Source organism: Centroberyx gerrardi, chromosome 18, assembly GCF_048128805.1.
Source record: "Centroberyx gerrardi isolate f3 chromosome 18, fCenGer3.hap1.cur.20231027, whole genome shotgun sequence".
Lineage (NCBI taxonomy): Eukaryota > Metazoa > Chordata > Actinopteri > Beryciformes > Berycidae > Centroberyx > Centroberyx gerrardi.
Genome location: NC_136014.1, coordinates 3,059,295 through 3,070,902, shown reverse-complemented (window position 1 = coordinate 3,070,902; position 11,608 = coordinate 3,059,295). Strand labels below are relative to the sequence as shown.

At 43.3% G+C, this 11,608-nt stretch overlaps 1 pseudogene across 1 annotated transcript; it reads right to left on the bottom strand.

Moving 5' to 3' along the window:
* Window positions 1-1,561: 1,561 nt before the first annotated feature.
* LOC139920539 (NLR family CARD domain-containing protein 3-like) lies at window positions 1,562-9,233 on the bottom strand (annotated as a pseudogene). Its single transcript, XR_013507425.1, has 8 exons — window positions 9,129-9,233; window positions 8,345-8,423; window positions 7,931-8,157; window positions 5,745-7,693; window positions 4,960-4,990; window positions 3,490-3,663; window positions 2,737-2,783; window positions 1,562-2,503 (listed from the first exon to the last, which is right to left on the bottom strand). The product of XR_013507425.1 is annotated as an NLR family CARD domain-containing protein 3-like (transcript).
* Between the last annotated feature and the right edge of the window lie 2,375 nt (window positions 9,234-11,608).

The following is an 11,608-nucleotide window of genomic DNA, read 5'->3' as shown; positions in this document are numbered from 1 at the left end:
CAGACACAAGGGCTAGGGCTAAGAGGGCAGACACTAGAGCTGAAAGGGGCAGATCATGGCAGACAGGGGCAGACCATGACAGGTAGTGGTAATAGTAGTAGTAGTAGTAGCAGTTGCCCCACAACAGTAATGGTACTAGTAGTTTCAGTAGTATCTTTATAGTAGTAACTGTTACAATAGATAAAAGTAAAAGAAAATATATAATAAATAGAAAAAAAAAAAAAAAAGCAAAAAGGTAAGATAAACAGATGCAGCCATAGGGATAACAACAAATTGAATAAAATATACAGGCAAGGCAACAGGGTTAAGAAATGAATAGAAGTCAAAGGTTATAAAAAGGCCTTACGATAAAAGTATGTTTTAAGAAGAGATTTAAAAACTGATACTGACTGCCAGTTTGAGGTCCTCAGGCAGGCCGGTCCAAAGCCTAGGAGCCCTAACTGCAAAAGCCCAGTCACCTTTAGTCTTTAACCTGGACATAGGGACAGTCAGATGATTCCTGCCTGAGGATCTCAGAGTGCATGCAGGCTCATAAGGGATCAAAAGCCCAGAAAGATAACAGTCCATGCAAAGCCTTAAAAGTAGTCAATAAAATCTTAAAATCAATTCTAAAACGAACAGGCAACCAGTGAAGAGACGCTAAAATGGGACAGATGTGGTCCCATGTTTTAGTTTTTATTAAAAGCCTTGCTGCAGCATTCTGAACACATTGGAGCCGTTCTACCTCTCTTTGGTTAAGACAAGTAAACAGGGCATTGCAGAAATCAAGGCAAGATTAAATTAAAGCATGCATAATCCTCTCTGTATCACTGAAACTCAGTATGGACCTAATTTTAGCAATGTTCCATGAATGGAGAAAGCATGACTGGACAAGCTTTTTAGTATGTTGCTCAAAATTAAGGCTTGAGTCAAATAGGACTCCTAGGTTCCTTGAGGCAGGCATAATGCCGATTCACATGCAGCGCTCTAAACCGCTTGGAAAACGCAAGACGGGCTGTTTGCATCCTTTTATCAAGTGGCTCGGAAGGTTGCGCTACAGGCGTGCCAAGCAACCAAAGCCAACCCGGACTTCACACAAAGTTTGTTAGTAGTTATCTAAAATAATGGATTACCATCGCCGTAAAACTGTCGTAGTAGCTTTACTTCTTGATCTACATATGGAGCAGAAAAATATCTTGCCATGTCTGAATGCATCCGTCTCTCCAAGCCCGCAAAAATACAAGAGTACGGAGAATATCACCGGTAGATCCTAGACCTTCGCTTAGATGGTGAGTGATTATTTCAGGCTTTCATGCTATGTGACATGCAGTGCGCTTGTGGCATTCCAAAAAGTTGAGATATTTTTATCTCAGGATGCCATGGCCTGAAAAAAAGACGCCTCAATTAAACGCCTTAATTAAAAAATTATTAGCCATCCAGTCTTTAAGGTCCTTTAGGCAGTTATGCAGAGAGGCCAATATATATAGTTCACTCAGCTTGACTGAGAGATACAACTGTGTATCATCAGAATAACAGTGGAAGGAGATGCCGTGCCTTGTAATAATGTGACCCAAAGGAAGCATATACAGGGAGAACAGAATTGGTCCAAGCCCTGAGGCACACCCCCAAGGGACGACTGTGAGAGACAAACCCATCCAGGGACACAAGGAATTTCCTAGCAGTTAAGTAGGAGGAAAAACAGTCCAGGGCGGTCCCTGAGACACCAACCCACTGCCTCAATCTATCAATAAGGATACCATGATCTGTGGTATTAAATGCTACACTAAGGTCAAGCAGCACCAACACTGAGCACTGGCCTGCACTCGCCTGATGAAACTGCTATTAAAAAGAAATAATAAAAATGAATACTACTAATTACTATTCACACATAAAGATGTAGGTGTGTGTGTGTGTGATCCTGTCCACAGTGAACTATCATTTCAGCAGCTGTCAACAGTATGAGTGTTTCCCTCTCCCTCCTCTATCTGACACAGAGACACTGAGGAACCAAATCCCAATCCAAACCCAAACCAGAACGCAGGATAGAGTGGTTCAGTGAATGTGGAGTGGAAGGTGTGGATGTGGATCAGTGTGTCAGAGGAGACACTGTAGAAGGACAGAGTGCCAGCAGGCCAGTCCAGATACACTGCTACTCTGTTAGAACCAGAGAAGGAGGGGGAACTTATGGCTGTTGATCTGTTATTGTGACAGGCAAAGGAACCATCACCAAAGTAGAACAGACTCCAGGACTTTTCATTCCCTCCAATCCAGCTGTCAACACTGTATTGTCTCCTTCCAATTCCTCTGTAAGTCACTCCTATATAAACCCTTCCCTCCCACTCAACCTCCCAGTAACAGCGACCAGTCAGACCATTTCTACACAGCAGCTGATAACAGCGCTCAAATCTCTCTGGGTGATTAGGATATGGCTGCTCCTCTCTCTGCCATGTCACCTTTCTGTTGTCTTCAGACGGGAGGAGGTTTCTGTGTGCTGTGTTTGGGTCCAGTGTGAGGTCACAGGCATCTGATGGAGAGAACAAGACACAATACAGCAGCAGCTTCTCATCCAATACACCTGTTGTGTTTATTATTGGTTGATTTATTAACAGATTTACTGTTCATTTCTTCACAGTTTCATGATGACACATTTTGTCAGTAGGATTTGAATGAATAAATGTCACACATGAGATTTCTATTTAAATAGAAACTGAATTTGTGCTGCTTTGTTTTCATGAATCAAACTAAATACACACTTACACTTTCTCAGACCTGGTTTCAACCACCGCACTCCATCATGGTCCACACTGGGGGGGTAAATACAGTCAGACCAGCATAATATCTGTGATAATGGAACAAATAACCTTCATAACCTTCCATATGTGTGATTTTTCAGACGGCGTCACTCATATCGGCGTCACTCATATCCACCAACATTAAACAATATTCCTCAGCTCCGTAGCTCTGATCACACTGAATTTATGAATCAGAGTGAATGCTCATTATGTTGGAACAGACTGGAGCAGAGCAGACTAAAATGACCAGACTGAGTCTGTACGGTAACTCCACTCCTGTAAATAATGTCTGTAACCATAGTAACGTTTACTTCAGACCAATATGGCGGCTACCATCACCTGTGTTTTCAGTCTACTGGACACCAGGAACACCAGTAACCACAGGCATCAATGTATCCATAAGATTTTAATAAACCACCACTGACAGTGGCTTTGTTTTCTTTTTCCACCGCAGGAACTTGCTACTTTTAAACGACACAACATTTGCTTCACCTCAAGATTGCAAAACTGGACCAAACTGAATACCTGAATGTTTTAGGTAGCGAGTTTGGTTGTAGAATGCTTCACTCTCCTTAATAACTGAACTGTGTATGAACTGAACAGGATGAAGCTCCAATGAGGGGTGACAGCTGTATTTAGCTACAGTGTGGACGCAGCCAGTCTGACAGAGAAAATGTGTGTGACTCTCAGCCTTCTAGCAGACGTTGCCCCTCCATACCTGAGAGTGTCCAGTCTCCAGTGTGGATCCTCCAGTCCAGCAGAGAGCAGCTTCACTCCTGAGGCTCCTGGATGATTGTAGCTCAGGTCCAGCTCTCTCAGATGGGACGGGTTGGAGCTCAGAGCTGAGGCCAGAGAAGCACAGCCTTCCTCTGTGAGCAGACAGCCTGACAGCCTGCACACACACACACACACACACACACACACAAGCTACATGTTAGATATTTTTGAGTATACGACTGTGAAAATAGTTGACAATGCAGTCAAAAACTGTAACTTTCTCAAATGCAAACAGTTGACCCAGTGATCGGCTCTGTGGCTTCATCTGGTTCAGTTTGAGAGTTTTCAACTTAATTTGTGATAGAATCTTAGAAGTCCTTTCTGGTATTTGAGACAGCTGTGCAGGAGATCGGTGGGAGGAGTCGGTAAGGAAGATCAATGCGAATGACTGTCACCTGGGCTAATAGGCCTCAGAGGAGATATAAGGAGCAGACCTGGGACCTCATGTATAAACCGTGCGTACGCACAAAACCAGGCTCAAACTTTTTGGGATTTATAAAAAATAAACGTGACGTGAGAAAGTGCGCACCTCTACGGTAACTTTGACCCATCCGTACGCACATTTTGGACACGCTGTGAAATGGAGACTCTGATGGCCAAGCAGTGAAATCAAGTAAGATGTGATTATGACACTTTCAATCGGCTCTTTATGCTCCATAGGATCAAATTACAGACCTCTAATAATAATATCCCAGAGGAACATCCAGAACTTAATTATTTATTTGTTGCCTTAACACACCGTCAAGTTAACTCAAACAGTGTGCATCCTTTTTTGTAACATTTTGTAACAGACTGCCAATACGGCCTCATAAGTTCTGAGTCCCGTTTAATTCGGATAAACTCAAGATGTTAAGCATCTGGACTGACTGTCAAAGGGTTATTAAAGAACTTGCAATGATGGTGCGTAATGATGCGTTATGGTTGCTTTCATGGCGCACACGCACAGAGACGCTGTGGCCGGGCGCACACCGTCCGTACAGCCAGATCTTCACCACCAGTCGCGCCGATTGTCTGATACCCCGAGTCAGAAAATGAGAATTACACACTTGTCAAGTCTATTCCTAAGTCTGTAATGCATTTTATTAGTCAAATAAGAGTGTGAAATGTGAATGTGTGGTTTCGTTCACTCGTTCAAAAAAGAAAAGGCACATTTAGGATAGACCTGCGCGTTGCCTGCAGTCTCGTCTCGTTCTGATGTCATATCGGTGTCACCCTCTTTTTCTGGCATAATGCCACTAATTTGGGTTTCCGCTACTATCGAGGTGAGACGTCAGTCAAGGGCAAAGAGCTCCCTCGCCCCCACCAGTGGCACTGACACTTCGCTTTTTGGCAAACAGTTGTTTATTTATTTATTTATTTTGGTGATACCCGAACTAAGGCCAGCAAATAATACCTCTGGCTTTGTCTCGACCTCCCAACAAGCATTTCAATTTCACAATCTGTGAAATGTATATTTTTGATCTTGCGCTACGACTTCGCCATTTTCTCATACAAAGAGAATGGAATGACAAGTACATTTACATGCATATCAATATTCATGAAGGGCGTTTCATTAACCATTCATGGCTAATTGTGGGAGGTAACGGGGTGGGAGTAAATGCTTGTTCACGTGCACACAATTTCAAGTTGATTGATATTTATAAAAGGAAACTGGTGCACTGGAGGGCGTATGTAACTTTTCTACATCACAATATTTTTTTGGCGTATGCAGGTTTCCAGACTTCTGCTTACGTAGCCTTTTAGTGTGGAATCCACGCAAGGTTTTATACATGAGGCCCCAGGCCAGTCCCTCACCCTCTCTTCTCTTCTCGGCTTGGTCACACCATTGGGGACCCACCCAGACCTCCCATTTTGTTGGTTCTTTTGAAACAATCTACAACATCTCTTACACTGTCTCACACACCCAAAAATACAATATGGTACTGACTCATTGACTACCACATCCCACTTCTCCTTTTTGTTTAGTTGGGTAAAATAAACTTTTTTGAACCTTTTTTAAATGCGTATGGTCTCCCTCATTTGTTACAAGCTGAGTCACTTGTAACATATTTTAGGTTTCAGCAACTGATTCCGCAAGGAGAGGAAATAGTAAAATATTTTAATGGAAATAGTAAAATATTTTAATGGAAAGTAATTCACAGGAACTACAAAATAGTGCTAAATGCTGACATCACAACTGGTTTAAAAATAATGTAAGTAGAGAAAATCCTACACAGGTCAGGTGTTTATTTACTGACATTAACCTGCATGTAAAGCAGGATTCTGTTGAACAGATTGAAGAATCCTGACCTGAGAGAGAGACTTTTGAGAGCACAGACCTTAGTTTGGAGAAATGTGTCAAATCAATTGAAAAAAGCTGGATCTTACTTGATTTATTGGAGGCGTTGACCACTGGCAGCAGCCTCAGAAGAGCCTCCTCTGAAGAAGAGTATTTCTTCAGGTCAAACACGTCCAGCTCTTCTTCTGATGACAGTAAGATGAAGACAAGAGCCAACCACTGATCAGGGGAGAGTTCGTCTGTGGAGAGACTTCCTGATCTCAGGTACTGCTGGATCTCCTCTACTAGAGAATGGTCATTCAGCTCATTCAGACAGTGGAGCAGATTGATGCTTCTCTCTGGAGAGTGATTCTCCCTGATCCTCTTCTTGATGTACTGGACTGTTTCCTGATTGGTCTGTGAGCTGCTTCCTCCCTGTGTCATCAGGTCTTCTAGGAGAGTCAGATTGGTCTCCAGTGAAAGACCCAGGAGGAAGCGGAGGAACAAGTCCAGGTGTCCATTTGGACTCTTGCCTTGTCCACAGCACTCTGGTAGAGGTGATTTATCTGAGACTTGTCTCTGGAGGTTGACTGTGGTTCTGACAGCAGGTTGACACCAGAGTCAATGAATGAGACGATGACATAAACAGCAGCCAGAAACTCCTGAATGCTCAGATGGACAAAGCAGAACACCTTGTCCTGGCCCAGCCCACGCTCCTCTTTAAAGATCTGTGTGAACACTCCTGAGTACACTGAGGCTGCTCTGATATCAATGCCACACTCTGTCAGGTCGGCTTCATAGAAGATCAGGTTGCCTTTCTCCAGCTGCTCAAAAGCCAGTTTTCCCAGAGAGAGAATCATCTTCCTACTCTTTGTGTTCCAGTGTGGATCTGTCTCAGCTCTCCCATGATACTTGACATTCCCCAGTTTGGACTGAACCACCAAGAAGTGGATGTACATCTCAGTCAGGGTCTTGGGCAGGTCTCCTCTCTCACTGATTTTCAACACATGCTCCAGAACTGTAGCAGTGATCCAACAGAAGACTGGGATGTGGCACATGATGTGGAGGCTTCGTGAAGTCTTGACGTGGGAGATGATTCTGCTGGCCAGCTCCTCATCTCTGAATCTCTTCCTGAAGTACTCCTCCTTCTGTGGGTCAGTGAAGCCTCTCACCTCTGTCACCATGTCAACGCACCCAGGAGGGATCTGATTGGCTGCTGCACGTCGTGTGGTTATCCAGAGGCGAGCAGAGGGAAGCAGTTTCCCCTTGATGAGGTTTGTCAGCAGCACGTCCACTGAGGTTGACTCTGTCACATCAGTCAGGATCTCGTTGTTCTGGAAGTCTAGAGGAAGTCGACACTCATCCAGACCGTCAAAGATGAACACAACCTGGAACTTGTCAAACCTACAGATTCCTGCTTTTTTGGTCTCAATAAAGAAGTGATGAAGAAGTTCCACCAAGCTGTACTTTTTCCCTTTCAGCAGATTCAGCTCCCGGAAAGTGAATGGAAATGTGAACTGTATATCCTGGTTGGCTTTGTCTTCAGCCCAGTCCAGAGTGAATTTCTGTGTTAAGACTGTTTTCCCAATGCCAGCCACTCCCTTTGTCAACAATGTTCTGATTGGTTCATCTCTTCCAGGTAAGGGTTTAAAGATGTCTTCACATTGGATTGCTGTTTCCAGTCTTGCTCGTTTCCTGGATGCTGTTTCAATCTGTCTGATCTCATGTTCATCATTGACCTCTCCACTCCCTCCCTCTGTGATGTAAAGCTTTGTGTAGATCTGATTCAGAAGTGTTAGGTTTCCTGCTTTAGCAATCCCCTCAAACACACACTGAAACTTCTTCAGATTAGCTTTGAGTTGACGTTGACAGAGGGGAGCAAGAGTTTCTGAATGAACAAACAACAAATGAAATCAATGAGTGGATTTCAGTGTGGATGTTTATATTTTCCCACTCCATATCTATTCAGCTCATCAGTAGTGGAAAACATGTTTTGTGTGTGCAGCCCAGAAGAATTGAATAGATCTGATGCAGATGTGTACAGCAGAGTTTGGAAACATAAACATCTCTCATTTTCCCACCATTTCCCCTTTGCATCATGTTAAACATTTTAAAAGCCTCTTACTGCTCTGCAGAGTCAGCCAGCTCCTCCTGCTTCATTCTCCGCAGAAAGTGCTGTATGATTTGCAGAAAAGCCTCTCGGCTGCTCTTCCTCTGCTCTTCCTCCTCACCGTCCACCACCTCCTCATCCTCTCTCTGCCTCTCTAAGCATTCTGGGTAATCTGGACTGAGGACCCTCTGGACACTTTTCAGCTCATTCTTCACAAAGGTGATGATGTTCTCCTCAAGAAGCTGCAACAGAATAGTACATAGATTAAAGTTTCATATTAAAATCGTGGAACAGAACATAAAATCCATCTTGCATGGATTGAAAGCCCACTGGTCTAAAGAGTGCAGCATGGAGACTATAATAACCAGAATGGTTGATTTGTATTTTCTTTGCAGCTGAAGTAAAAGGTGGTGTTGTACATTTACGCACCATAAATATGGAGGCCAGGTCTGTTTGATGCTCCTGGGCAGACTGACCACTGGGAACCTCTTTCCTACGCTGGTGAACTCTGTAGAGAAAACATTAAGTATTAGGTCACCGGATATCAACACACACACACACACACACACACACACACACACACACACACACACACACACACACACACACACAGGTGTTGTGTTCTGTCATGATGAATCCTGGCAGAAACACAAGAACTCCACTGTAAATGTTTTTCTGGAATGTCTTTCCCAAAGCAGGTCATAGATCTCAGGACTTGATACCTCTTCTGAGGAGAGCTGCTTAACAACAAACGCATCCGTTTTAAATTCTTATCTTTGCTCAGCATAGTGCTGTCCTTCTTTGAACTCAATAAGGCGAACAATAGACTTATCACTCTTCATGGACACACAGCTGGGTTCAGGGGAGTCTGGTCTCTCCTGCTAGATCCTGATAGAAACACAGGATTGACAAAAGAAGGGTAGTTTTAACCTGAAGAGAAGCAGGATTTTGACCAGAAGGTCACCAGTTCAAATCCCAGAACCAGATAGAAAATTTGTGAGAGGAGAGTGAATGAGTAACGTTCTCCCCTTCATTCTCCCCTTTAATATGAAGCAGCTTCTATTGTAGCTGTCAAACTTTCCTTGTAGGAAAAATGATAAAAAACACAAGACCAATGTTGCATATCACTGTTAATATCTTACTCTCTTCAGAGGGGATTTGTTCTTATTTTTTTTAAATGCTAACATTAAATATTAACATTATGTTGACTTACTTTGTTTCAGAAGGTTGTTTATCTTCAAAATCAATAGGTTCCTCCATAGACCAGTCACTCTTCATGGACACACAGCTGGGTTCAGGGGAGTCTGGTCTCTCCTGCTGGATCCTGATAGAAACACAGGATTGACAAAAGAAGGGTAGTGTAATGGGTTGAGAAAATGAATTAAGAGAGATTTAAAAGTAAAGGAAAAAAGAGAACCCCCTATTTTTTTATTTTTCATTGTTATTTTGTTAATGAAATAGTTGGTATTAGGGATGTTAATGATTAATCAACGAACGATTAATCACCGTTAAGAATTTGATCGATCAAGAATATATTAACTGATTAATCGACAATGTAGGCTTTGTGTCATTTCTCATTTTTTTGCTTTTTCTACCACGAGGGCGCAATTTAAATTTCACTGCGGCGCTTATACAGAGGAAGAGGAAAGCCAAGCAAGGGCGAAAAGTCCAGTGTAGGAGAATTACACCTGAAAAGACGATAGTGTTCATTGTAAACATTATAATACAATGTTGAAATGCAGCATGTTGACAAGCACAATGACAGGGAATACAGGAAGATGCCCCTGGGTGGCGAAGTTGGCGCAACACTATTTCTGCCTCCCGACCCCGGGACATCTGTTCCATGTGTTTCAGCGGCTGGACTGACTGTCAACACTGGACTCATCCCCGACCACGTAGATATGCTCTTATTCTTCCATAAACGAGTAGATTATGGTGCCAGTGTTTCCAATACATAAACTGTGGCGCAGTGCCACAATATCACAAAATAAAAAAGTTAGTCAATGTATCTAAATCACTCTGTAGCCTAATGCGCCTAATGTGCGCATCACATCATGTCTTGACTGTAAATCAGTAAACCTGTTAACTGCCCAGACAACAAACAAACCAGTGACACACTCCTGTGCTCAACTTAGCAAATTGATGCTGACTGTAAGTGTGAAGGAAAAAAAACACAGAACATGTCACACTCGCAGGAAAAATGGCACCCTTCTGTAGACTTACAGCATCTTCACAAGCATGAACAGGAAGTGGTACGACAACTGCTCTTTGAAGAATGTGATGTGTTCGCTCAAGAGGAAGGAGATATTGGTTGCATTCCCAACTTACAACTGAAAATCAATGTTATGGATGATATCCCAGTTCAAAAATGCTACAACTCCATCCCGAAACCACTGTATAAGGAAGTAAAGGAGTATGTGCAAAATCTGTTGGATCGAGGTTGGATCAGAAAATCAGTGTCACCTTACTCCTCTCCCGTGGTTTGCGTCCGCAAGAAAGACCAGAGTCTGCGCCTTTGCGTAGACTTCAGAGGCCTCAACCGCAAGACCCGATCATCATCCATTGCCACGAATCAGGGACCTGCTGGACAGTCTGGGAGGCAATTCATGGTTTTCCATATTGGACCAAGGAAGCGCAAGAAAGGGCAACTCTCCTCCAGAACACCGATAGTTTGGACAGAGGAACACCAGAGTGTTGTTTCAAGTTTGGTGGACATGTTAACCAATCCTCCCATCCTACCTTATCCCAGCTTTGACCTTCCATTCATATTACACACAGATGCATCCAATGAAGGTTTGGGAGCAGTGTTATACCAACGTCAGGATAATAAGTTGCGTGTCATTGGCTACGGGTCAAGAACATTAACATCTGCCGAGAGAAACTACCACCTACATTCCGGTAAACTTGAGTTCTTGGCGCTAAAATGGGCCATTTGTGACAAGTTCCGGGACTATCTGTATTATGCTCCAACGTTCGGCGTCTATACAAATAACAATCCGTTGATTTATATCTTGACCACTGCACGACTGAACGCTGTTGGACATAGGTGGGTTGGCGAACTTGCCGACTTTCACTTTGACATAAAGTACTGGTAAAATGAACACAGACGCCGACACTCTCTCCAGATACCCCATAAAACTTAAAGACCAAATGAGTGAGGAAACGGAAACAGTATCGCCAAAGGTGGTGTCTGCAGTGTGGCAAGGTAGCAAAGCTGTGCGAGACAATGATGTCCCTTGGGTAGCTGCATTGCAAATCGGTGATGCTAGTGTTGAGTCAGTGCCAGTCAATAGTGCCTCTAGTGTCATACCCGAAAACATCAGAGCAGCACAACATGATGATTCAGCCATCAAAGAAGTTATCACCCTGAAACTGAAAGACTGGACTCCCAACGAGAAGGATAAGAGTCATGGGGAGAGAGACAAAAAGACTGCTCTATGAATGGAATAAGCTTACTGTGGATGATGGGATACTTTACAGAAGGACGGGACAAAACAAACAACTCGTCCTCCCTGAAAAATTGAAATGTCTGGTGTTAAAGAGCTTACATGATGACATGGGGCATGTAGGTGCAGAAAAGGTTAGTCAGTTGGCACATGAGAGGTTTTACTGGCCCTACATGCAGCAAGACATAGTGGACTGTGTAACCAAAAAATGTGTCTGTATCAAGCAAAAGCACCCCAATGTCCCACA